The 23,687-nt window shown below is 49.6% G+C and overlaps 1 pseudogene; it reads right to left on the reverse strand.

Annotated features, from left to right (window-relative positions):
• Positions 1-2,575: 2,575 nt before the first annotated feature.
• On the reverse strand, positions 2,576-4,007 carry LOC149356686 (uncharacterized; annotated as a pseudogene).
• Positions 4,008-23,687: the final 19,680 nt, after the last annotated feature.

Below are 23,687 nucleotides of genomic sequence, written 5' to 3' on the forward strand. Positions count from 1 at the left end.
TTTCCTTTTTGACTTTCTTCTTCCTGTATTTTTCGCGAGGATTTTGTTTTGTTCTCCTGTGTGTTTTTTCCGTGTGTTGTTGCGTTGCTCTCTTGTCTCTTTCCTCTTTTCACGCCCATACTGAAATTGGTTTCCTATCCTGTAAAAGCCGCCTCGTTTATTGCTTATACCTTTAGTGTTTGTGTTAAATACAACCTGCAATCTCACACATCCTCACAATAGGTAAAGGGGTAGAGCAAGGATATAAAGGGAGAGAAACTGGAGCGTCTCACGAGGCGCCGTCGCTGTCATCAGCCGCCGAGGTATAGCAGTAGCTATCCAGGCCCGTGTCCTCCAGGAAGGCCAGGAGGGACCGGAGGGCCTTGGGGGCGTTGGGTCCAGATGGGAACAGTAGGGCACTTGCTGTGTCTGCCGGCAGTCCCAGGGCCCTGTAGCCAGCGACAAGCTTTGCCTGATGTGAGCCAAATGCAGGTGTTCGACCGTCTCGTCCTGGTGGCCACAGCGGGGGCAGTCTGCGCAGGGGGCCAGTCCCTTGCGGTAAAGCCTTGCCCCAGTCCAAGAGCAGCCCACTCGAGGCCGGAGGAGGAGGGACCTCTGTCGCTTTGGGATACCCTTGTCCGGCAGGAGCTGGGGAGGTGCCCCTTGGGCCACCCTGGGGTCGGGGTGCTCCAGGACAAGTTGCCGCTCTGTGATGGACCGGGCAGTATCCAGGGGGACTACAGATGTGCAGGTGGGAGTGGATCCTCCATGAGCTGCTTTGGCCAGGGCATCGGCATCGCCATTGCCCTGGACGCCAACGTGGCTGGGGACATAGGCCAGGGATATGGAGCAGCCACGGGAGCAGATTCCATTCAACCTGGCTGCCAGCTTGCTGACGATGGGCAGTCGGCAACGTGGCTCTTGCAGTAGCTGGACGGCCACCCTGGAGTCACTCAGGATGGCTGCAGACTGTACAGCAGGTTGCTCGTCCAGGATGACCGCAGCCAGCTGTAGGGCTGCCAGCTCAGCTGTGGTGGAGCTCGCCACGAATGATAGCCTCGCCTGCCTTCTCTCGCCCAGAGCAGGAGCGATGCAGGCCGCCGCTGCAGATGGGCAGGCCCCCTCCAAGACGGAGCCATCCGTGTACAGCTGGGTGCAGCCCGCCAGGTCTTCTTCCAGTGTCGTCGCTGCCTCCTGTCGGAGGCCGGCTGCCGGAGTCAGTCGCTTTGGTCTGGATCCTTGCGCTGGCAGGAGCACCCGGAACTGGTGGCCAAGATCTGGGCGTGGAGGGGTAGGAAGGCACTCCGGTTGCCCCCGCACTAGCTGCTCAAATGCCAGGGCAGTCCTCCCCATGCGGGAGTGGGGGTGACTGAGGAGGCGCTTCAAGAGGGGTCGTCCGTCAGGGGCAAGATGGAGCCGCCCCACATGGCGGAATGCTGCCCTCTGGGGCTGGAGCTCCATGGGCCACACCCCCGCCTCTGCTAGTGTCTCGGGAACCTGGAAGCCCCGTGGGAGGCCCAGGCACAGGTGGATCGCAGCCGTCTGGCAGCGCTCGATGGTCAGCTGCTGCCTGATGGTCAGTTGTATCAGGGGCAGATCGTATAGGAACTGCACCCCTGCCATGGCCTGAACGAACTGGAGGCCCATGCGTGGTGTGCTGCCTCTCCCTCCAGCCAGGAGCTTCCGGACGGCGCCCCGGACCCTGGTTGCCTGCTTGGAGAAGGCCTTGACCGCAGGCTGCCAGGTGAGGTGGCGGTCTATCAGGAGGCCCAGGTAACGGCAGGTGTACCGCCATGGTAGCTCCCGTCCTGGTATGCTCAGGCTCGTCTTCCCCGGGCGTGCTCCTGGTCGGGTGTTGAGCAGCATTGCCTCGGGCTTGGTGGCGGAGAGCTGCAGGCCCACCCGTTCCTGGTAGGAGCTAACCCTGGTGATGCCACGCTGGACGTTTCTGATGACCTGCACCCTTTGGCGCCGTGGTCCGCTGTACCTGAGGGCAATGTCGTCCGCACAGATTGCTATGCGGACAGGTAGGCGCAGGCCCTCCGGGAGGCAGCGTGGGAGCTCGGCCATCACCATGTTGAAGAGCATGGGGCTCAGCACGCTGCCCTGGGGAACTCCTCTCGTGAGTGGTTGGGGGGTGCTGGTGGCTCCTCCTGCCTGGACACAGCTGGTGAGGTCTTCCAGAAATCCTTGCAGATACCCCCGGAGGTTGCCGGCGATGCCAAGGCAGTCAACAGCCTCGAGGATGGCCTCATGTGTCACATTGTCGAACGCCCCCTCCTGCACGTCCAGGAGGGCGAGGTAGACGACATGGCGAGAGTGCCGAGCCTCCTCGGGGCTGGATACGATGTCCGAAATGGCGTCAGCCGTGCAGCGGTGCCTCCTGAATCCAGACTGCTGCTCGGGCAGGTAGCACATGGCCCCAGCTATCCAGTCCATCCTTGCCAGCGCCTCGGACTCCAGGAGCTTAACCGGGGCTGATGTCAGGGAGACAGGCCTGTATGACTTGAGCTCTGCAGGTGGCTTGCCAGGCTTGAGGACCGGTACCACCAGTGCCGTGCGCCAGGCCTCAGGTAGGCAGACCATCGTCCATACTTCATTGAAGGTCTGGAGGAGACTGGCCTTCATGGAGTCGTCCAGGTACCGGAGCATTTGGTAGGTGATACCATCTGGTCCGGCGGCACTGCGGCGCTTGGAGTGCTGCAGGGCAGTGGTGAGCTCCGCCTTGGTGAGGGGGGTGGAACAGATGGCCGCAATGTCATCTGCGTGTTGACCACCTCCTGCCTGGTTAATAATCCGCCTGGTGTAGAGCCCTGATGGAGGGGGCTCCCGAGGAAGGAGGGCCTCTGCTAGCTTGTCAGACAGCTGCTGGTAGGTAAGCCCCCTTGCCACTGCGATGGCCACTGGATGGAGGGCTCCAGAAGAGACTGGAACAGGCGCCAGGCTCTGGCACTGCCCCGGGCAGCCACCAGGGAGGTACAGACCCCCTTCCAGGACTCCCTGCGGTGCCGGTTGTGGGTACGAAGGCAGGTTGCATCAAGCCCGTTGTGTTCTGTCCAATGCTCTGGCCTGTCCGTGCGAAGGGCCCTTGGCTCTGCCCGCCACCGTTGGGCCCTCATCTGGAGGAGATCGAGGCCCGGGACAGGCTGGTTTGGTGGGACTTTGCACCTGATCGTTGCTGCCTCAGCACAGCGAGCCGCGAGCCACGTGGGCCAAGATGTTGTCCTGCCCTGAGAAGTTTCGAAGGAGGTCCCTGAACTTGTCCCAGTGCACGACCTTGCACTGCTTTTCGTCCACCCTCTTCCCTGGATTTGGCACCAGACTGATGGGGAAGTGGTCCGAACCCCAAGTGTCCGGCGAGGGGTGCCATCCATAAACACAACGCGGCGACCCAATTGAGAGGTCTATGCATGTGCGGATGCCCCCTCGACGGACTAACGTAGGGACCCCTGTGTTCAAAACATGGAGCCCGGTGCCACGAAGAGCTGCAAACAGATCACGCCCACGGCGGTCCGCCCTGCAGGATCCCCAACGCGGGTGAGCCGCGTTGAAGTCCCCGCAGAGCAGACACTCGCCGCCAATGAGACCGACCAGCTGCGGCAAGGAATTGGCATCCCAAGGGGTCAGGGGGCGCACATATACGCTTGCCACAGCTGTGTCAACTCGACCTAGCCTAACCCTCACGCAGATGAGCTCCATGGGGCCACAACCGCATCACTCACCATAATCTCGGCCTGGGCCAGGGTCCGGCGGACGAAGATGGCTGCCCGGGACGGACCAGGGGGGTGGCTGTCCTCCAGGCATGGGTCTGCTGTACAGGTAGGCAGAAGGCAGGAGGTCCTGCTGTTATAGCCAACGTATCCTGGTAGGTGGAGCTTATCCCCCGGCTGGTAGACCTCCTGAAGAACCAGGACATCGTATTCCTCCAGCCGAAGGCGGTCGTTCAGCTCCGAGAGACGGGGGCGGAGCGCTCATCAGTTCCACTGGAGGACCCGTGGCCTGGGAGTCATGCGTAGTGGACTAGCCATGATGGTTTCGCTGTTGCTGCGATCCCTGAGCCAGGCTGGGTGGATGCAGGGGGACTGCTGGGAGCAGCCGCGTGAGTTCTTGCAGCGTGATGGCCAGGGTCCTGGTGAGCTCCTCCAGGTGTCCGCTCAACCTGGCACGTGTAATGCCCTGGGGAGGAGGGGAGGGGCCTTCAACAGGAGCTCTTGGTGCTGAGATGGAGGAGGAGGGCGCCCTAGATGGCTTGGAAGCCGGAGCTCCTGATGCGGGGATGGAGGAGGGCGCCCCGGCTGGCTTGGAGGAGAGGACCTGGGCATAGGTCCGCTGGCCTGGCTCCGCCCGGATTTGTGCCCGGATGGCCCTTCTCAAGACTGGTTCGAGGGATGCCGCGACTGCCATTGCAATCTGTCTTTCCTCTTGTTAGCGGGGGCAGGAGGGGTTGTTGGAAGCATGCTGGCCACCGCGGTTGGTGCAGCGGGGCTGCGCAGCGCTGCACTGGGCTGTGGTGTGTGGGTCGCCGCACCTCCTGCATCGGAGTGTCTCCCGGCAGCTGGCAGTCACGTGGTCCAGTCGTCCGTAGCGCCCACACTGGATAGGCAGTAGACGGACTGGGCGGACCGGGAGCCTCAACTTGTAGAGGGCCTCATGGGGGGGGGGGGGGTGGAACAGGAGCATCGAATCGGACGTGGAGTGTCCTACCCTGTCCCCGATGCACTGCCAGTATGGGGGTTGGGGCCTCAAGGGCAGCAGGGAGCTCCTCGTCCGGGATGTCTGCCGGTACACCATGTACAAATCCAAAGGATGTGGACTTGTCTGCTGCCTTGCGGGGCCGGACTTCAATGCCCGCCAGGGTGGTCAAGCTGAGGAGGGCAGCCTGGCACTCTGGGGATCCGGCATCAACGGCAACGATGTTCCGCCGTTCGTTTACACGGACAGAGACCACCCCAGAGTGCGAAGATGCCTCTGCCGCAATGGCGAAGCGGCACTGCGTGGAAAATGTACCCTTGGACGCCCGGAGTCAGAACTGGACTATGCCAGTTATGTTCGGGTGTTCGTCAGGTGGGAGCTGCAAACGGCGTGGTCCGCGCCGTTTGCGTCTTGTTTGTTGAAGGCTCCAAGGCTCCTCTTGTGGTCCTTGGTAAGTGGCCGACGGTCTGTCTTGTGTACCTTCAATCAGGATGGCCTGGGTTGAGGTTGAAGGTGTGTCCCCACTTGGTTGGCTGCTGAGAGCCTGGTCAGGTGTGCCAGGTACACCCTCCATCCCAGCAGGCGATGGGGGAGGGATGGAGGAGGGAGATGCAGGGAGCTCCTCCGTGGATCCTGTACAGGTGGGGAGGTGGGGCGAGGGTGTGGTGACCTCCTCCAGGGCCTTGACAGCCTGCTGTTCCAGCTCTGAGGCAGGTGCATGGCTGGTGGCCTCTGTTCCCATTGGTGGGGGAAGACTGGTGTGTTTTCCTCCCTCGTCCTTCTTCTTGCGTGAGGGTAGGGCAGCACGCTAGGCTCCTTCAAGAAGTCTGCCGCCCTCGAGCGCAGGCGGGTGAGGGCAGGGGAGAATGCAGCCTCCTTGGATGATGGGGAAGGGTTGCGGGGCCTGGGCACCTTGAGGGAAGAGGCCGCGTCCAGCAGCCGCTGCTTCTGTTGATGCTCGTTGAGCGGAAACTGGGCGCTGTCCTCAAAGTGTCGTAGGAAGGTGCAAGGATCACAGCCCATGCTGGAGCTGCGTCGCGGGATGAGGCGCGCAGCGCCCATGGTGACAGGGACAGCGCGGGTTCGCTGGAGGCAGCGGGCAAGCGCCCGACGGCTCGCGCGACTTCCTCCTCTGGAGGCTGGTGGCCGACTGTCGAGCAGCGCGAGGATAAATTTTCTGGGGGGCGGGGCTTCCGCGAGCAGCACAGGGAGCGCAGGGATACGCTGGCGCGCCAGCCAATGGCGGCGCGCGAGGGTGGAGGGAGCGCGCCCTGGGCGAGGAGGGCCGCTGCTGCGACGAGATGGCTCTCTGACGGGCGAAGCGCGGGCGATTTGAAAGCGCAGTCGAAAGCGGGCCTGGTCACTTCCGCAGCCGAGGCCGAACCGAACCCAACCAACCACCAGAACCGGAGGGCGAGTTGTTTGCTGGTTGATCGTGGAAGTGTCGGATGGCGGAGGCAGGAAACGAGCACCGCGACGCTTCGGTGCTCGCAGGAATGCCAGCAAACGAAACGGCCCTTCGCGGAACTGGATGCAGTTCGCATATTTCCGCGGAAGTGGCATGGGGATCCGCTGCCGCGAGAACTTTGCACTGGATCGAGCGGCGCCGCATGCCCACCACTACCCGTTGTGTGCGCCACGCGTGCCTTCTTGGCGCGCTGGAGGATGTGCGCGCTTAGCAATGGACATCTTTAGCATACCGTGTACCCTGCTACCGTTAATGTTACCGGAGTACGCAGATCCCGGCCACTGCCAATGAGCTCTCGCTGATTGCTCCCGATGCTGCAAGCAAGCGCGCAGCCATAGTCAAGGCAATCTGCGCATGCGCATTGGCGGTGGGCGGTTTTCCGGTACTCCGGTAACATTAACGGTAACACGGTATGCTAAAGGTTATGGTTACGGTATGTTAAAGGTCCTTGATTACTCGAAAGCTTTTGATCTTGTAACACATGCCAAACTGAACTTCAAATTAAATAAGATACTTGGCGACTGTCCCGTTACAAGGTGGATAGCCAGCTACTTATCGGAACGCCGACAATACGTGGAGCACAATGACCATGCCTCTGACATTGTTCCGGTTATTTCTGGTGTGCCACAGGGCTCTGTGCTTGCACCATTTTTATTTATTCTATACATAAATGACATAACATATCACGTGGATGTAAAGGTGCGTCTATTTGCTGACGATTGCGTGCTATATCAAAAAACAAACGCTCAAGCAGACCAAGAAAAACTAAACACAGCTCTAAGCAACGTCATACAGTGGTGTAATACATGGCAAATGGTGATCAATATGCAAAAGACGGTTGTGATGTCAGTCATAAATAAGAAAACACAACTTCACTTCCCTTATGGCGCAGGCAACAAAGTTCTTAAAACAGTAACTGAAACGAAATACATTGGTGTGATTATTTCTGATGATCTCAGCTCCAAAACCCAAGTACAAAACATTACCAAAAACTCGGTGGTGCCGTGCGGGTTTATTTATTTTATTTATTTACTTTCCCAGTGGCGCCGTGAAGGCATCCTTCCAGGGGAGATACGTATGTAAAAAAAGTCGAACATACGTGATGAACTAACTTTTTCTACAAGATACCTGAAGAGCGATGAAACCCGCGCTTTCAGACGTCCTTTATATTTTTTTTTACTTAAGAACAACACTTGTTTTATCTCCTGCAGTAGAGCTATTCCCTTTCGGTTCCCTATTTTTTTGAGTCCCGAGTATCGGTAAAATACACGATAGTTAATAAATGCAGTCTCGACACTGACACTTTCATTTCTGCCAAGGGATACCTGATACAGATACAGAAATTGTATTGAAATATAGCATCGAAGATAAAAGTATTTATGATACTTGAAGTGCCTTTTTGCAAGATGCAACAGGAAGGGTGAACAAAAAGAGACGGTAATCATTTAGAAACTATATAAAGTGCGCTGCGCTTAAGTGACGCAGAAAGGTTTCTTACTCCTTTGGCATATCGTAGCCCGCGGTCGTAATTCAGAGAGGACGATACGCTATTGCATTATGTCCCTCGGTATCTTACGTTCTTCAGCAGTCCAGTACTGTTTCGTCATTGCGAGCACCACACACGCTCTCTGCCCAATGTCCGAGGAGCCGGACGAAAATCTCCGTCCGCTCACTCCTACAAAGATCTCAATAATGCATCCTACCTGGCCGTAGCCCAACAGTTTCTGATGGGAAAGTTTCCATCGGAAAACGTCGACTTGCTTTTCGATACCTTCGCTCTCCGATGAGTAGTGTACCTGAGGTGTTCGTCGAAACCGCCCGCTGATTTTGTTACGTTGACCCTTTCTGTATTGCTGTCGTGCGACTTGATCACGTGATGCATAATTTATTTATTTATTTATTTATTACCTCAAAGGCCCCGGTTGTGGGGCATTACATGAGGGATGGGCGGATTACATGCAGATTATATAAAGATTACAGAGTACATAAAGATCAGGATACATAAAGATTACAGGATATATAAAGATTACTGATTACATAAGGATGGCCTCAATCTTTTTCTTGAAGTCGATGCAGTTGACGATGAGTACGGCTTCCGGCGGCAGATCGTTCCAGTCCCGAGATGATATGACAAAAAAGAACGGAAATGAGATGTTGTTCTTGCAGCGGGTGGGTATACGGTCTTGATGTGGTTGTTGCGGCTAGAAGGACGATGAGCTGTTGATATGATAGATGATCCTAAAGGTGAATGATAGAACTTGTGGAATAGGCATAGTCGAGATATTTTTCTTCTAGTTTCAAGGTTAGGCAAGGATGCTCTGGATTTTAAAGAGGACACGCTAGTATAGTAAGAGTAGTCACAATAAATAAAATGGATAGCGCGCTTTTGAACTTTTTCAAGGATTACAGAAAGGTTAGATTGATGAGGATCCCATACTGCTGACGCGAATTCTAGTTTAGGTCGGACGAATGTTTTATAAGCTAATAATTTGATAGAAGGGGTAGTAAAACGAAGATTTCGACGTAGGAAGCCAAGGGTGCGGTTAGCGTCATTAGCGATGTTCGTGATATGCGAAGACCATGTTAGGGTATGAGTTAAGGTGATGCCAAGATACTTACAGGAAAGAACAGATGATACTTCAGAACCGAAAAGAACATATTTTGAGGGAATATGGGATTGCCTGCGATGAAAAGAATGCATGCATGTTTTAGTAATATTAAGGGACATTAGCCAATGCTTGCACCAAGTTTTGATTTGGGTTAGATCAGTTTGGAGGGTGTCAGAGTCAGTTCTGCTGGTAATAGGGCGGTAGATTACACAGTCGTCGGCAAATAATCGGATGTTCGAGTTGACGTTAGAGGGAAGATCGTTAATGTAGATTAGAAAAAGCAAGGGTCCAAGCAATGTGCCTTGCAGTACACCTGAAGTAACGGGGGAAAGAGGTGACGATGATTTGTTGGCGTAGACAAATTCCTCTCTGTTGGTCAAAAAATTTTGTAGCCATTTTAACTCCAAGGGGGTAAGGTTAAGACGTGAAAGTTTTAGTAGTAATCTTTTGTGGGGTACCTTATCAAAAGCTTTTTCAAAGTCAAGGAAGAGCGTGTCAACGGGAATGTTTAGGTCAAGATGAGAGCTAAGATCAGCTAAGACCGCGTAATCAGCTTTAGCGGCCATCATGCCTGCACAAGATGCACCTTCCCCTCCCTAACAGCATTCCCACTTCACACCATCCTCTCCCTCAGGTGACGGCGAGAAGGAAGATACCGTCTTCTTCACCATCAGCTGATCTGTTCGTGTTGGCCTTGCTTCGAAAACCACTTCCTTTCGCCTGGTATGGATTAATAACCAAAAAAACTCGAGGTATCCCCTCCCCCACACTCATAAATAGTGCAGGAGCTTCCGTACTTGAAGAATAGTTTTGTGGATGGCAAGAACTCTACCTGATTCAGGACTCCAGAAGCCGTGGCAGGCAGGAAAAGCATTTTTGAACAATGGCGTGTACAACACAGCTATGGAACTAGAGGTCAAGAAAGTCTCCAGGAGGCGCGATCCAGGCACTTAGATGTCCCGCCTTTCGACAAACATTTAATTTACTGCACCACTCTGGAGCGCATGATTCCGAATACCACTGCTGCAAGTTTCTTCTTGATTACGTGCTTAATAACAGAGCTATAGCCGACTTATGTGGGCAGAAGTACGTCTTACTCCTTGCATTCATCTGGGGAGGGTGAGGGCTGCGCTTTAACCATATCATGCTTGTACCTTGCCTCTCCCATCTTTCGGTTCTTCCCGTAATAGGGTGCGACGCCTGGTACGATACGCCCCAAGTGCTTTGAAACACCAACATTTCAGACGCCGCACACAGCCCGGAAATGAGAGCCCAGAGACGTCCAGCTTGTCCAACATGCGCATAATCGACATTTAGGGTACTCCCCATGAGAGCAGTGCCAGATAAAATCCGGAAATTACAGCTTAGGAAATTGGAGAGAATAGTACAAAGAATGGCAGAGCGGTAAAGCTCGACGGAGTACTGCAAGATATTCCAAAAGAAGAATAAAGTCTGTCATTAATTCTGCTACTCCCTAACTCCACTGTTGTAAAACACTCACCTGCGCAAAATACACCGCCGGTGAAAGACACAAATGCTGTAGTGCTTTATTTTTCTTTCACAAAATCGCCATCCAGTTGCCCGTAGTTCTCTCCTGCTTTATTATTTTCAACATTTCCCGAAAGGGCTAAAGAAACCCTCGTCTCGGGCAAGGCACAAAATACGGGTGCAAGCCAGAATGATTTCTATAGTGCAACACCGCAACGGGACGAGGCCACAGGAAGAGAAGTGACGAGACACGGCGCTGGCTAACAGCAGAAGTTTACTGAGGAAGCCAAACCTGTGGAGAGCTTGTCGCCAGTATAAATTTAGTGAGAATCAAAATGTCGAAACGAAATTTCCATGCTTTCAACAATCATATTTGACTGCCTATTCAATGTGTCTGACACTTCAAGAGAAGTGACTAATGCGAAACTACACTACAGATTCTTATGCCGCACAAGCTTCCACATAAAAGGAGCCAACACAGCATTGAAAGCTATCGAATTGGCCATTCTTTTATTCACCACGAAATCGCATCTGGCTCAAGACGCTACTAACACAACAAAATCAAAAGATTTACAGCACTGCCACATACCTTTTACTTTGAAGAAACAAAAGCACAGCTAGAAATAGAGCATCATCGAGAACTGCTGAATTCTGCCGAATTGAACAGGCTTGCCGCCAAATCAACCATTTTTTCCATATCTGCTTCAACTTCTTTTGATGTGTTCTCGTAATAATGTTTCTGTCCCGGGTTAAACTGCCACCCGGAGGCGCGAAGCTCGATCAGTTCTAGCAAATCGCTGCGCGTGGTGGCCGATAGGCCGGGCTGGAGGAACGCCTCCCGCATCCGCCGCACCAATCCTTGCATCAGATGGGGAGCGTGCTGCTCGATTATCTTGCCGGTACTCCTCAGTACCGACCTTAAACAGTCCATCTGCGAGAAAGACGATAGCAGTGGTTAGTGTTGAGCACGGGAGGGCAACATTGAGGACGATGTGTCATGACGCCTCACCGCTAAGACCAGCTTAGCAGAGCAGGATCATTTCAGTTAACTACAAAAACCGGCAAATATAACACAGTAACTAACAGGGGCTTGTGGTGTTTTGCAGAAAGCGGCCAGGAAAGTTGCGAACTTATACCCACAGGAGAACTTCGTCGCTGCGTTCGTTATAGATGATCAATAGTAATGACCCATGAAGGTGCTGTTTATCTTGTCATTGATACTGTCACCTTGTACTGACGGTAGTCCAGCCGCCGGGAAGACAGCAACAAAGACTCTCAAACGAAGCTCTTTATTTGGGCTGACTTGCGCCCGCAAAAGAACTGATTCACTCGTTGGTGGCGTAAGCAACAAGCGCGCTCGGCGGTCGTCGAACAGAATGCCCGCCGTACTCGGCCGCGCTCTTTTTGAAGCTGATAGCGAACTATCTAGATAAAGGTTGGAAAGTTGCTAGTACACTCCGGAAAAACGTAGATTCCGCTCCGCCTGACTGCGATCAACCCAGATAAATCTAGGCGCGTCTTGCAGCACAAACAAAGCGATAAAGCGGCGTGCTACCAGCATTGCAGATGAACAAACAAACACTACAAACATTCGCGGCAATACTTTACTGGATTATGCGATTTCCCGAGTACGTTAATAACTGCTTACTGAGAGTTCGATTTTTCCATCACCAGATGCGTGCGAGCAACGTTGCGTTCACAAATTCGCCATTCATTATCCGATGTTTACAGTAAGGATCCAAAAGGGAAAGCTAATTCTCAACATTACTGGTGCTGCCTTCTTCAGCAGGAGGCACCTGAATGTGATTCCAGCCCTAACATGTTAAGGTATTGTCTCGAGGGATATTTAGGGTATTACGTCTTCAAAGAAGCCACAGGAGCGGCACACAGCATGGATGCGCGTGCCATGGTTTTCTCTGTCGCTTCTGCCCTGTATTCCATTCGGGCGCTTTGTTTTGTAGAATTTTGCGAGCAGTGTGGCACGGCCCTCGCACTGAGCTCTCGCAGCGCCGCCGGAAAATCCCTGCTTTTTACGAAATAGCACCTATTTCCGTGTTTGAGCCTGTTTTTCCTTGAGTTCAGTTGTTTCCTCACAATTCCTGCTTGCAGATTTTCTATACACCCTAAAGCCTTTATTGATTCCTACGCAGTGCACTGATGGTTTTGAACTGCCTGGTTTCATGTATCCTGCGTGAGGACACAGTTGACTGATGGTGGCTCTGAGAAGCCGTAGAAATACACAATTAGAGCCTTACCACTTCCACGTTATTCAGTGAAGGCGACTGCAGAATGTGGTGACACCAGTCGCAGATCCTCTGGGCCAGCAACTGCGTCCTGGTCGCCATGTCTCCTCCGCTGCGACGCCGAAATCCCGGCAGGTGCTCAGCCAAGGACACCAAAGCTGTCCAGCGGCGGGGCTCTGGCTCGTTCCGCGGCCGAAGCAGATGGTCCCGCTTGTCGCTCCACTTCACAAGGGTGCTCAGAATATTGTCCAGAAACCTATCGCCGGTTTCCGTCCGCGGGCGCCAGGATAATGAGCAGAAAGAAAATTAGCATCATCGTCAACTACCAACACCGGTCATGCTTTCGTTTAGCGCATTGAGTGTGCTGGCCATTGCACGTAACAAACAATGACAAAGGCACGGACACCAGAAAGCCAGTGTCAAGTCGTGAATATCGAAATGAACAGATGCCGTGAACTGGACACTAATTGAGGAAATCTCGCTTACGAGTCTAAGGCTTACTACGGACAGCAACGGGTGCCGACGAAACGCCACAACTACGGGGCCCGGGTGGTTTCCTTATCTTCTTTACCGTCACTTGATAAAGCCTGCGTTTGTTTGGTGCAGTTGTGTCTAGATTAGGTCAATTCCAAATAACAATTAAGACACAAGTAACCAGAACAAAGCACTAGTGAAAATATGAAGCCTGCTGCTGAAACCGCGGTTTCGTCAATTTTGCTTTTCGGAGGCGTACTTGCGTAGGAACGGACGGCAAAGACACCAAGCACAAACGTCGCGGGTAAAGAGAATCACTTGAGCACCGCTGAAAGTAATGTATTCTCACGTGCATTATACCTTGGTATGCGCTGCTAAAAGGACAGCGCAGCAAAGTCGACCAGAATGCAGACTGCATCGATCACATAACACGTACAAAGAACAGGAGAGAAATGCCGTCTTACCGCGATGAGAAAGAGGAAGAGGTGAACAGCTGGCTTGGTATTCTGAGTTCCCTGTGTGGCTTTTTGGCACAGAGCCCCAACCACCTGCGTCAGCTGCTGGGTGGTAAGTGCGTTCAGATCTTCGTACAAATAATAGTATCGCGTGTTGCGCAAATAAACGCGCGCGGTAGAATGCTTCTCCCAGCTAAACGGGCGCATTGTTCGAGCTGAAATTTCGCAGAGAAGTGGCCTTTGTTGGCAGAATTGTTTTATACTACGTTTGCTTGGAGTACTTACCTGATTCGAACAGAATAAGTCGGATAGTCATATCGTCTGCGGCGACGACGAAGGAAATCAAGCCGCTCTGTCAGCGATCGCACCGGTGGCGCCATCTCGTTTGTTGGCCGTGAAGATTCAGCAATGCAGCGAGGTTCGGGAGGTTTGAAGACGCTGTTTCAACTGATCTTTTAATGGTCACAGAAAACTTAATTTGCTGAAAACTTAGTTTGGCCAGGCTAAGTTTTCTGTGACCATTAAAAAAACCAGTTGAAAGAGCGTCTTCAAACCTCCCGATACCCTCTCCTTTTCCGAATCTTCACCACCAACACGCGATATGGCGCCACAAGTGCGATCGCTGACAGAGCGGCCAACGTTTCTAAATACAGTTTTAGCTGTGCGTCCGCAAAAGCTGTGCGTACGCTACGGGCGCACCTTACGCGCACTGCCACCCCTCCTGGCAACGACAGTAGGGAGCTTTAGAATAGGGGGCCCCAAGCTTTGGGGCCCCCGAGAAGTTTGGGGCGTCGAAGTGCGCATGCGCAGAACGCAAGCCCCGCCCTGCGTCTTGGGTTAACGTTAGCGGTGAACGCTATTCGCCAATAATTCAGGGGGCACTTTGACTGTCTAAAGTGGGTAGAGGCGGAAGCGTTTTCCGCACCACCTTCGCTGTTTCTGTGGCACTGGTGGCGTCACATATATTTGAGTACTAATTACTAAGTGATGGCAAATCACTGATTAATTGTTAATTACTGATTAATGCCTGAATGCTAATTAACTGCTAATTAACGACGCTTAAGCTTCGTCTTTAGGAGTGGAACGCGACAGCGAGTTGTAGCGCTGCCAGGGAGTCTAATTCTAAACAATTCTAAACAATTCTAATGGTGCGAATCCCGTCACACTTCAAACCCTCCTCCACCTCACCGGGGCTTCCTCCTCAGAGTGAAGAAACAAATGAACCCCACCCAATTATGAACGCCTTGCCTCGACAAATACAGGTCCTCTTGTCAGTACATTGGCTGCCAGACTCAGACCAAACAATTGTTCATTATCAAGTACTGTAGTGGTCAGTTCAGCACGTATGTGCAAAGCTACAAGTTCAAACGCACAGCATCAGTTTCTTGAACTAAGCCTAAACATCGCAATCACTCCTGTGGAAACCCGGCCGCACAACGGACAAAGCTACATACCTGGTTTTGCCGCTTGATCTGGTTCTTTCTGCCTTTCGCAGAGAGCTCTGGTCCTTGTTGAGTCCAGGCACGGGTAACACCGCTCCAGGCGTTTCGTGGCGCTTCTCGGTATCCGCGCGGAGCGATGTCTCGGACTGGATTTCCTGTTCAACCTCCGCCACCGAAGCTGTGCCGAGCAGAACGGAGGAGCCTAGTCTTCAGGTCTGCGTCCAGGCGAGCGATGATAGTTTTCTATCCAGAGGACGCCGACCTACTGCCAGTGCCATCACGAGGCAAACAGCCGCAGACTGAGACTTGTGAGATCAAAAAGGTCCCGTGACCACCCTCTGGTCGAAAACACTCTCTACCTCTCATGGAGCGAGCCTCCTCTCCTTCCCTTCCCTCCTCGAGATTTTTCTCTCCCGCTCCTCGTCGAGTAGGCTCGGCAAGGCAAAATAACCCCTTCGTTCTCCAATGTTAGCCGGAGGCGTGGTGTCTGTGGAGTGCGTCACATGTCTACATCATGGCCCCGCCTTCAATAGAATTGTTTTCTTGGTTTTTGCTACAGGGTCTATTCCAAGGGAGGGGGGCGCTGTGGGTTTCCTAACACCCTCTTTGTTTTGCTTTTTGGGTCTCCTCGCAGTGTTTCGCCGCTAGACTTCTTAGCGAGCGCATCCTTTCATACATCTGTTTGTCATTCCCAGTTATCGAGCCACCTTTTCATTTTTTTAGGCCTCCCCACCGTTTCACGAGCGGAGGGGCGTAAGTCGGTTGTGTTCGGAACACACGGCGAAGCGCGGACCCGGCAACCGCCGTTTGCTTTTCTCCATGTGTGTTTGTGTTCTGTGTGTTTTTGTCTTTTCTCCGCTCCAAAGCCCATGTCATTCATTGGAGTCAAGGCGTACGCAAGATGCACGAAGGATAAGCAGTGTGTGTGCGGAGCGCTCAAGTGGGCGAGCGAGGGAAAGGCTCTGCTGCACTAGTAATTAAAACCTTGTTTTGGGGGGCTCACATAGAAGAAAAAAAAACTGAGAAGGGAGCACGCACGCAGGGCGTCTCGTGACGTGATCACGGCGGGGGGGGGAAGGGGCGATCCCACTCACTCAGTTTTACTATTTTTTATTTTTATATGTAGGGTTCAATGGTGTCGCCGTACGCTCCCTCCGCTGTTTTTTTCTTGTTGTTGCTTCATGCGGGTTTGTAGGCATGTGCCAAAACAGAAGGTGCTGCGGAAAGCATTGTGCAGACGACGCAACGCCAAGGCTACGCCCAACCGTCTCCCGTCAGGCAGAACGGTACACCAATGAAGCGCCTTTAGCGAAAGTAACCCACATGACGTCAGTGGGGTTTAGAGTAGTGGGGCGGGGACGTTTTTGTTGAAGGAAAGAACGAGCGGGCCTTGGTTTGAATTTTTGCAGCTTTTCGGGGCGCGCATGGCTCTAGTATTTTGCACAGGTTATCTTCGATGCCTCATCTATGCAATGGGCTTGTTTTTCAAAAATGTCCGGACCCTGGTCAGTGGCCCTTTAAGTAGCCCAGAGACCTACAGAGCAAACATCCTCATTCGTTACCATGGAGACTCTGCAGCCAGTGACATCCGCGAATTCCAATGACGTCGCGGTTTTTAACAAAGGCACTTGCTAATCCCCTGCGATAGAATACCAAAGGTTTACATGTGATGTCGTTTCTCGCTAGGTTGCTTCCTGGAGAAGAAGCAGCGACGTCATGCTTACCAACAGGGGGTTAGAGGGAAGGCCTGTGATAAGCACTTTCATACTCTCTCCCTCGTTCCTGCTTCTGCTTGCTACTTGTTGTCTCTTCCTGGCTGGAGCCCTCACATCTTATCTCCTAGGCTTTAGGTTTTCTCTTTGTCACTGGCAAAGCAGGCTAACTGCCATCACCCGGTTTCGAAGGGACGAAGATCAAATGCATACGCCGGTAGGATGCCCCCCTCCCCACCCACCCAAAAGAAAAAATAAATTTTGGCTTTCAGCTGCTTGAGCTTCGCTTCTGGGCTTCTTTCTTTGCGTGGTTTATCCTTTATCTTCCTAGAATATTTCTTTGAACAAAGTTTTCTGGGTTCAAAACTCACGAAGATAGCTGTCTCAATTCTTTTTCCTCTTATATTTGCAGGCTACAAAGCAGTGCGCAAATGGGCGCCTCAACAAGGAAAGTAATCGTGTTTTTCTTGCATTTTTCTAATCTTTTTGATTGACCCTGATTTAATTTGAGCTTTTGGTGCGGAGGAGGCTCTTTATTTATTCACTGAAATGTTCGAGCTTTTGATTTATTCTTAAATGGATTTATATTTAACCTTTATACATATATTTTCTAAGAATGTCACATAAAATGTACCACGATTCTCCTAAATAACCACTAACTAGTTCAGGTACTCTAAATAAAAAGTGCCATGGAGCCGCGCTGCAAACTAGAAATTATTGATAATACTGCGCACTACAAAATGGGGGACATCTCATACACCAGTATCAAAATATAACTTCGTAATAAATCACTCCACCCTCTCTCAGTCCGTGCCCGCGCCACACTCAATGCTCTAGACAATGCACGTGTCCGTGAAATATACGCCAGGACATTTAAATGTATGCAGTTACTCCCATACGCGGCTATTACGCAACAGTTTAACACTAGGTAGATGTGCATTTCTTTTTTGGAATGAAATGCTATGTGTTAAGTCTTCTGTATTAATTTGCAGGAAATTCAAGCACATATTTTTTTCCTCTTCGGAATTCCTTTGAAATCCTAATAACACAATGTGATCTGCCGTGTCCAATGCGCAAATAAAAAATGAGATACAAAATACGAATACAAAAAAAATCTCTGCCTCTCCCATAACCGAGAGCAGAGTAAGCAAGAAATGTTTACGGGCATAACACATTGGTTGTAGATGGTACTAGTAAAAATCTTGAAATGGGTATAGTGTTCAACACACCACACCAGACTCTTCTTTTTGCGTCGAAGCGATTGCCTGCTATAGTGCGGGCTTAGGTAGGCAGCCGCGAACCGTGGCGGCCTTGTCGCTTTCGGGAGCGTAGGCATAATCATGGCGTTGTCGGCAGGGGCGAGTAGTCTTCTGCTGTGGCGTATCACTCGCAAAGCGATCGCTTTCCGCAAGACGCTTCTTAACTCTCCTTTCATCAGGCTCCATTGCTCGGCTTAAGCAGCTGTGACGGTGGCGGCATTGAAATGCAGGACGATGCAGAAGCGTACGCGGACACGGCGAGACGCAGGCCTGACAAAAATGTATATGCAGCGCGTTCGAATACTCCGCGACCGTGTATACATCTGCCTGCCAAAGGGGGAAACTTCATGAGCTGAAGGCCCAGCGGCCGGTCTTTTACATGCGTGAGTGTGGGACCGCAGCGCCATCCTTTGGGATGACGCCAAAGCGCGGCCCTATCTCTTAGAAAGTCTCGTTAAATCTCGTACGGTGCCCGGATGCTCTCGTTTCAGTGCGCGGATGAGTGGAATTCAGTGCCCGGATTTTGGCTCTCGGTCTCGGCGTGACGTCACCAAACTGCCAACAACGGGAGTTAAAAGAATTTCATGCTTAAAAAGCCATGAGTAGTTTATACTTCCTTAAACGCGCCTTGCGCTTTGACACATCAGATACGAAGTTACTCGCGTATAAGGTCCTTACCCGCCTAATCTTAGAATATGCAAACGTCGTCTGGTTTCCGTATATACAAAAAGATGTACACATGTTCGAATCAGTTCAACGAAAAGCGGTTCGCTTTATCAACCACAGATACCGGCGCACTGACTCTCCCACGGAGCTGCTTTCCCGGGCAGGCCTAGACACAATATAAAGTCGCATAACACTCCATAGACTCTAGTTTTTATATCAATTAACTCATAATGCATTCAACATGAATCCTGCTACTTACATTAGTTTTAACCGTTCTAGAGAAACACGTCACAAGCATGACTTTACGATTAGTGAATGCTTTTGTGCTAACAACACAAATTATTTTTCTTTCTTTCCCCGAGCAGTAAGGGAATGGAACGCCCTAAATAAATCTCTAATTGCGCAGCGTTCCTTGGAAAAATTCATGGAGCTTGCAGCCTCATCAGTTTTGTCATCAAGCCAGACTTGATGACCATCCACAGTCTGTATTGGTCTTATGTTTTTTGCTCACTCGATCATGTACCCAGTGTAAGGTTGTATTAAGGAATACTTTGAGACGTGTTTGAACACATGTTTTGAAGGCCAGAGATGGCTATCTTCCGTCTTCTGTTTTTCACTCGATGTGATTCTGCATATGAATGCTGATTTTTTGTCTTTTAAACCTGATTGCTGGCTTTTGTATTACTGTGTTGTTAACTTGCGTGTTTGTTGTTTATAAATCCACTGCTGTAACAGTCCCAAAAAGGGACTAACAGTATGTTCAAATAAAATAATAAAGATACCTAATGCTAGGAGCACTCGGCCGTCGTAGCGTTGCTGTTCAGCGGACAGTGACTTGCGCGCTTTTGTAGGTGTTTGCGGGGACGCGTGGGTGGGGAGCTCGGAGCTTTACTGAGAACTCTCCAAGTAGATCTAATGCGCGCGGTGACCTCAGGTTACTGCAATTAAAATAAACTAACGAAGCCATAATGAATCGCGGACTTGCAGGCGATATGTGTTAGAAAAATACATGTTAGTGAAAATTTCTATTGTGCCGTTAAACTTTCTGTGCCAAAAGTATTCCAAACATTTGCTTCGAAATTATTCAAAGAAAATTACTCTTTTTGTTATATTTTGAATCACATTTGTTTTGTTTTAACCTGTCGAGTGCATAAAAAATTCAGGGGCACTTTGACTGTCTAAAGTGCGTAGAGGAGAAAGTGTTTACCGCACCACTTTCACTCACTCTGTGGCACTGGTGACGTCACCACTGGATGACGTCGCAAATAATTAGGGACTAGTTGCTAAGTAATGACAATTCACTAATTTATTGTTAATTACTGATTAATGACTAAATACTAATTAACTGCTAATTAATCACGCTTAAGCTTCACCTTTAGGAGTGGAACGCGACAGCGTGTTGTAGCGCTGCCAAAAGTCCACGGAACGCCACCACCCGTTCGGCGTGATGCCTTGCCCTTACCCCAGAGAACAAACGTCTTCTTGGCAAAGCACTGGCTCTGAAAAAAGAAAAAAACTGGGAGTTTGTGTGGGTAGACAATGGCCGTATCAAGGCAAGGGAGACCAAGGATAGCGACGTCTACCGTATCTCTGGAGTTGATGATCTTTCAGTCTTCACGTAAAAGGAGCACCACATATCAATAATCATCATGCACTTCTCACTAGACCACTTTAAAAGCCTCCTCCTTAATTCAGCTGATACCCATAAGTCTATTATTCATTTTAATTCTCGCAGTTTACCAAGGCATTACGATGACTTAGTAAACTTTTTAACGCTCGTTGATCACGCCTTTTCAATCATTTGTCTTTCTGAGACATGGCTGTCATCCGACGATGATAGGCTGTTTGCTCTTCCTGGCTATCACAATGAATACTATCACAGGTCAGCTGATCGACACGGAGGATCTGCTATCTTTATTTCTAACGCTATATCCTACAAACGCCGTCACGACATCGCGTTTCAAACAGAAAAGTGCGAATCAGTATGGTTAGAATTTGACAAAGCAATTTTTGCTTCACACAGAAACACTGTCATTGGTAGTATCTATCGCTCACCATCCGCGTCTTACGAGCACTTTTGCCACGAACTAGAAGTCATCCTCCAAATTCTAAATCGTGAAAACAAGAACATTGTAATCGTAGGTGACATTAATATTGACATAACTGACATTTCTGACAGCTCTTGTTCTGTATACACAAACTGCTTTCTCGGCCATGGTTTGGAGTCATTACTGGCGTCACCAACGCGCATTGCTCATCGAGGCTCTAGCACCCTCATTGATCATATATTATCTAATGTCATTACGCCTCAAATCGCAGGAGTCATCAACTTTGATATCACGGACCATTATCCCACTTTCCTGTTAATTGAATGCCCTAATAACACGCCCCCCAGAAAACGCTATAAGCAAACATTTGATAGAAACCGGTTTGTTGCGATAGTGGCTGAGACTAACTGGGATAGCATACTACAAGAAACATGCGCCAATAAAGCGTTCAGTAAATTTTCTGCGAAGCTCAAAGAAATAATTAGCTCATGCACATCGGTAACTCCCATCACTCATTGGTACTCAGTTCCCCGGAATCCATGGATAACCAAAAGCCTTCTAAGCTGTATAAATAAAAAAAATAACCTTCTCAAAAAGATTAGAAAGCAGCCATTTAACGTGCGCCTAAAACAGCGCTATCAAAAATACTCAGATACTCTCTCCGCAGCACTTAAACGCTCCAAACAAGATTACTACCAAAATGAAATACTTAGAAATGGAAATGACACTCGTAAGAATTGGGTAACAATTAAGGAATTTCTGAATATAGCTGAAAACAAAACGAGCATAACGAAAGTCTCTGACGGTGAGTGTACTTTAACTGATCAAACTGACATTGCTAATGCATTTAATTCCTTCTTCTCGCGCCGCGGTTCCCCGCCTCCAAGTAGTTACTGTGGCCCTCGTCGATGCCCTCACTCTTTTTACTTGCGCCCTACTTCACCAGACGAAGTCTTCCAAATAATTTCTAGCCTAAAAAATACCGCTCCTGGGATCGATGAAATTCCTTCTTTCAAAGTAAAGCTGGTGGGTCGTGAGCTGTCTAATGTTCTTAGTCACATTATTAATTTAGTATTTAGGACTGGTGTTTTTCCAACTGAACTTAAAAAAGGTAAGGTGACGCCGATATTCAAGAAAGGCGACAAAGAATGCCTAAGTAACTACCGTCCAATAACTATATTGCCTTTCTTTAGTAAAATAATAGAAAAGTTAATTGTTAATCGCATAATGAACTACCTCATTAAATTCCAGCTGTTAGCAGATCAGCAATTTGGATTCCGGCCTAATTACTCCACAGAACTAGCTTTAATCGAATTCACAGACAGTATTAAGCAATATATTGATAATGGGTTGTTTGCCGGTGCTGTTTTCTTAGATTTCACCAAAGCATTTGACACAATTAACCACACTATACTGTACACTAAATTAGAATCTCTAGGCATCTGTGGGCCTGCTCTCGCTCTTTTACGCAGTTATCTCACTAACCGTATACAAGTTGTCCAGCTACAAGAAACATTGTCTTCCCCTTTAACTATTAATTTAGGAGTGCCACAAGGTTCCATTTTAGGTCCGCTTCTTTTTCTCATTTTCATCAATGACTTACTTTTGTCCTTAATTAACACAAGATGTATACTTTACGCGGATGATACGACATTATTCACTCAGGATAGCAATTTCACAAGCCTAATAAACAAATTAAACATGGACTTACAGAATATTGTTTTATGGTGTGAAAATAACTTACTACAACTTAATCCTACAAAAACCACTTTCATGATATTCCGCTCTCATCAAAAGCATGTCATCCCGAGCCCAGCCGTTTATCTGGGACATCATATTATCACTGCCTCCGAATCCGTTACATTTCTCGGCATCACGCTTGACTGTCATCTAAAATTTCATCTACACACCAAATCTATCAGTAAAAAAATTTCATTTGGAATAAGGGTGTTAATAAAAACTAGACTTTTCTTTCAACGCCATGTTCTCTTATCCCTGTACTATGCTTTCATTAACAGTCACCTTAATTATTGCCTATCATCATGGGGTAATACCTATTCATGCCATATGTCATGTATTTCTCATCTTCAAAATCAAGCGCTTCGAATTCTATCTTTCAGCCCATACACAGCCACTGCTTCACCTCTTTACTCTGACCTAAACATTCTGCCATTGAAATGCCTCCTTAATCTTAGGTTAGGTCTTCTAATCTACCGCGCTCGCAATAATAACAATCAACTTCTCTGTTTTTCCGTATCTTTCCTTTCTAATTGCAATAACACTAGATTCTCTGAACAAAATAATATGCTTCTACCAAAAGTGAACACAAATTATGGAAAACAAACTGCTTTTTTCTCCGCCATCAAAACCTGGAATTCATTACCACTAGCAATCAAATCCGCACGTTCGCAGCCCGCTTTCTACACTTTACTAAAAAAACATCTCCTATCAACCCATTCAGCTTCATGCCATGCTTAAGGTTGCCTTCATCTTATTTTATGTTCCCCACTCTGACAGCAAACGGTCATATTGTTAATCTTCTGGAACCTCTTTTTTTTTTTTCTTTCTCCGCCTGTGTATTATATCTGCATTTATTCAATGCCCATTGTTATCTTATGTCTTTTTGTGTTCTTTCTATTGCTCTTATGTTTTGCTATTTTATGCCTTTTTTGTTAAATTATGCCCGCTAACTATTGTATAACTTATTCATTGCCGCAAATTACACTAATAGATTTTAACTTGATTGTATACTTTTATAGCTCCTCTGCCAAACTTATGCACTTTCCTTATGTATTCCTGATGGGAGGTCCCCCAGACAGTTTTCACTTTGGGACCTCCTACTGTACTAACTTTTTTATGAAACTCACAACTCATTTGTATTTCGTTTTAATAAACCTTCAAACCTTCAAACGCAACGCTTTTTGAGGAAAGGAAATGGCGCAGTTCTTCTCTGTCATCTGGGTGGACACCCGGATCGCTGGACCCCGAATCGGTGGACACCCGAAGTGACAACACTAACATCCAGGGGATGTCCCTGCGAAATTATGCGGATATCCCCAGGAAGTGCGGAGAAACTCCCGCGGACATCCCTCACATATCTTTTTGGCCCCTTTTTCTGCATGCAATGGAGGTCCGTAGGAAGCCCCGGAGGA

The sequence above is a fragment of the Amblyomma mixtum genome, chromosome 3, assembly GCF_055824585.1.
Source record: "Amblyomma mixtum isolate Tamu chromosome 3, ASM5582458v1, whole genome shotgun sequence".
NCBI classification, from domain to species: Eukaryota; Metazoa; Arthropoda; class Arachnida; order Ixodida; family Ixodidae; genus Amblyomma; species Amblyomma mixtum.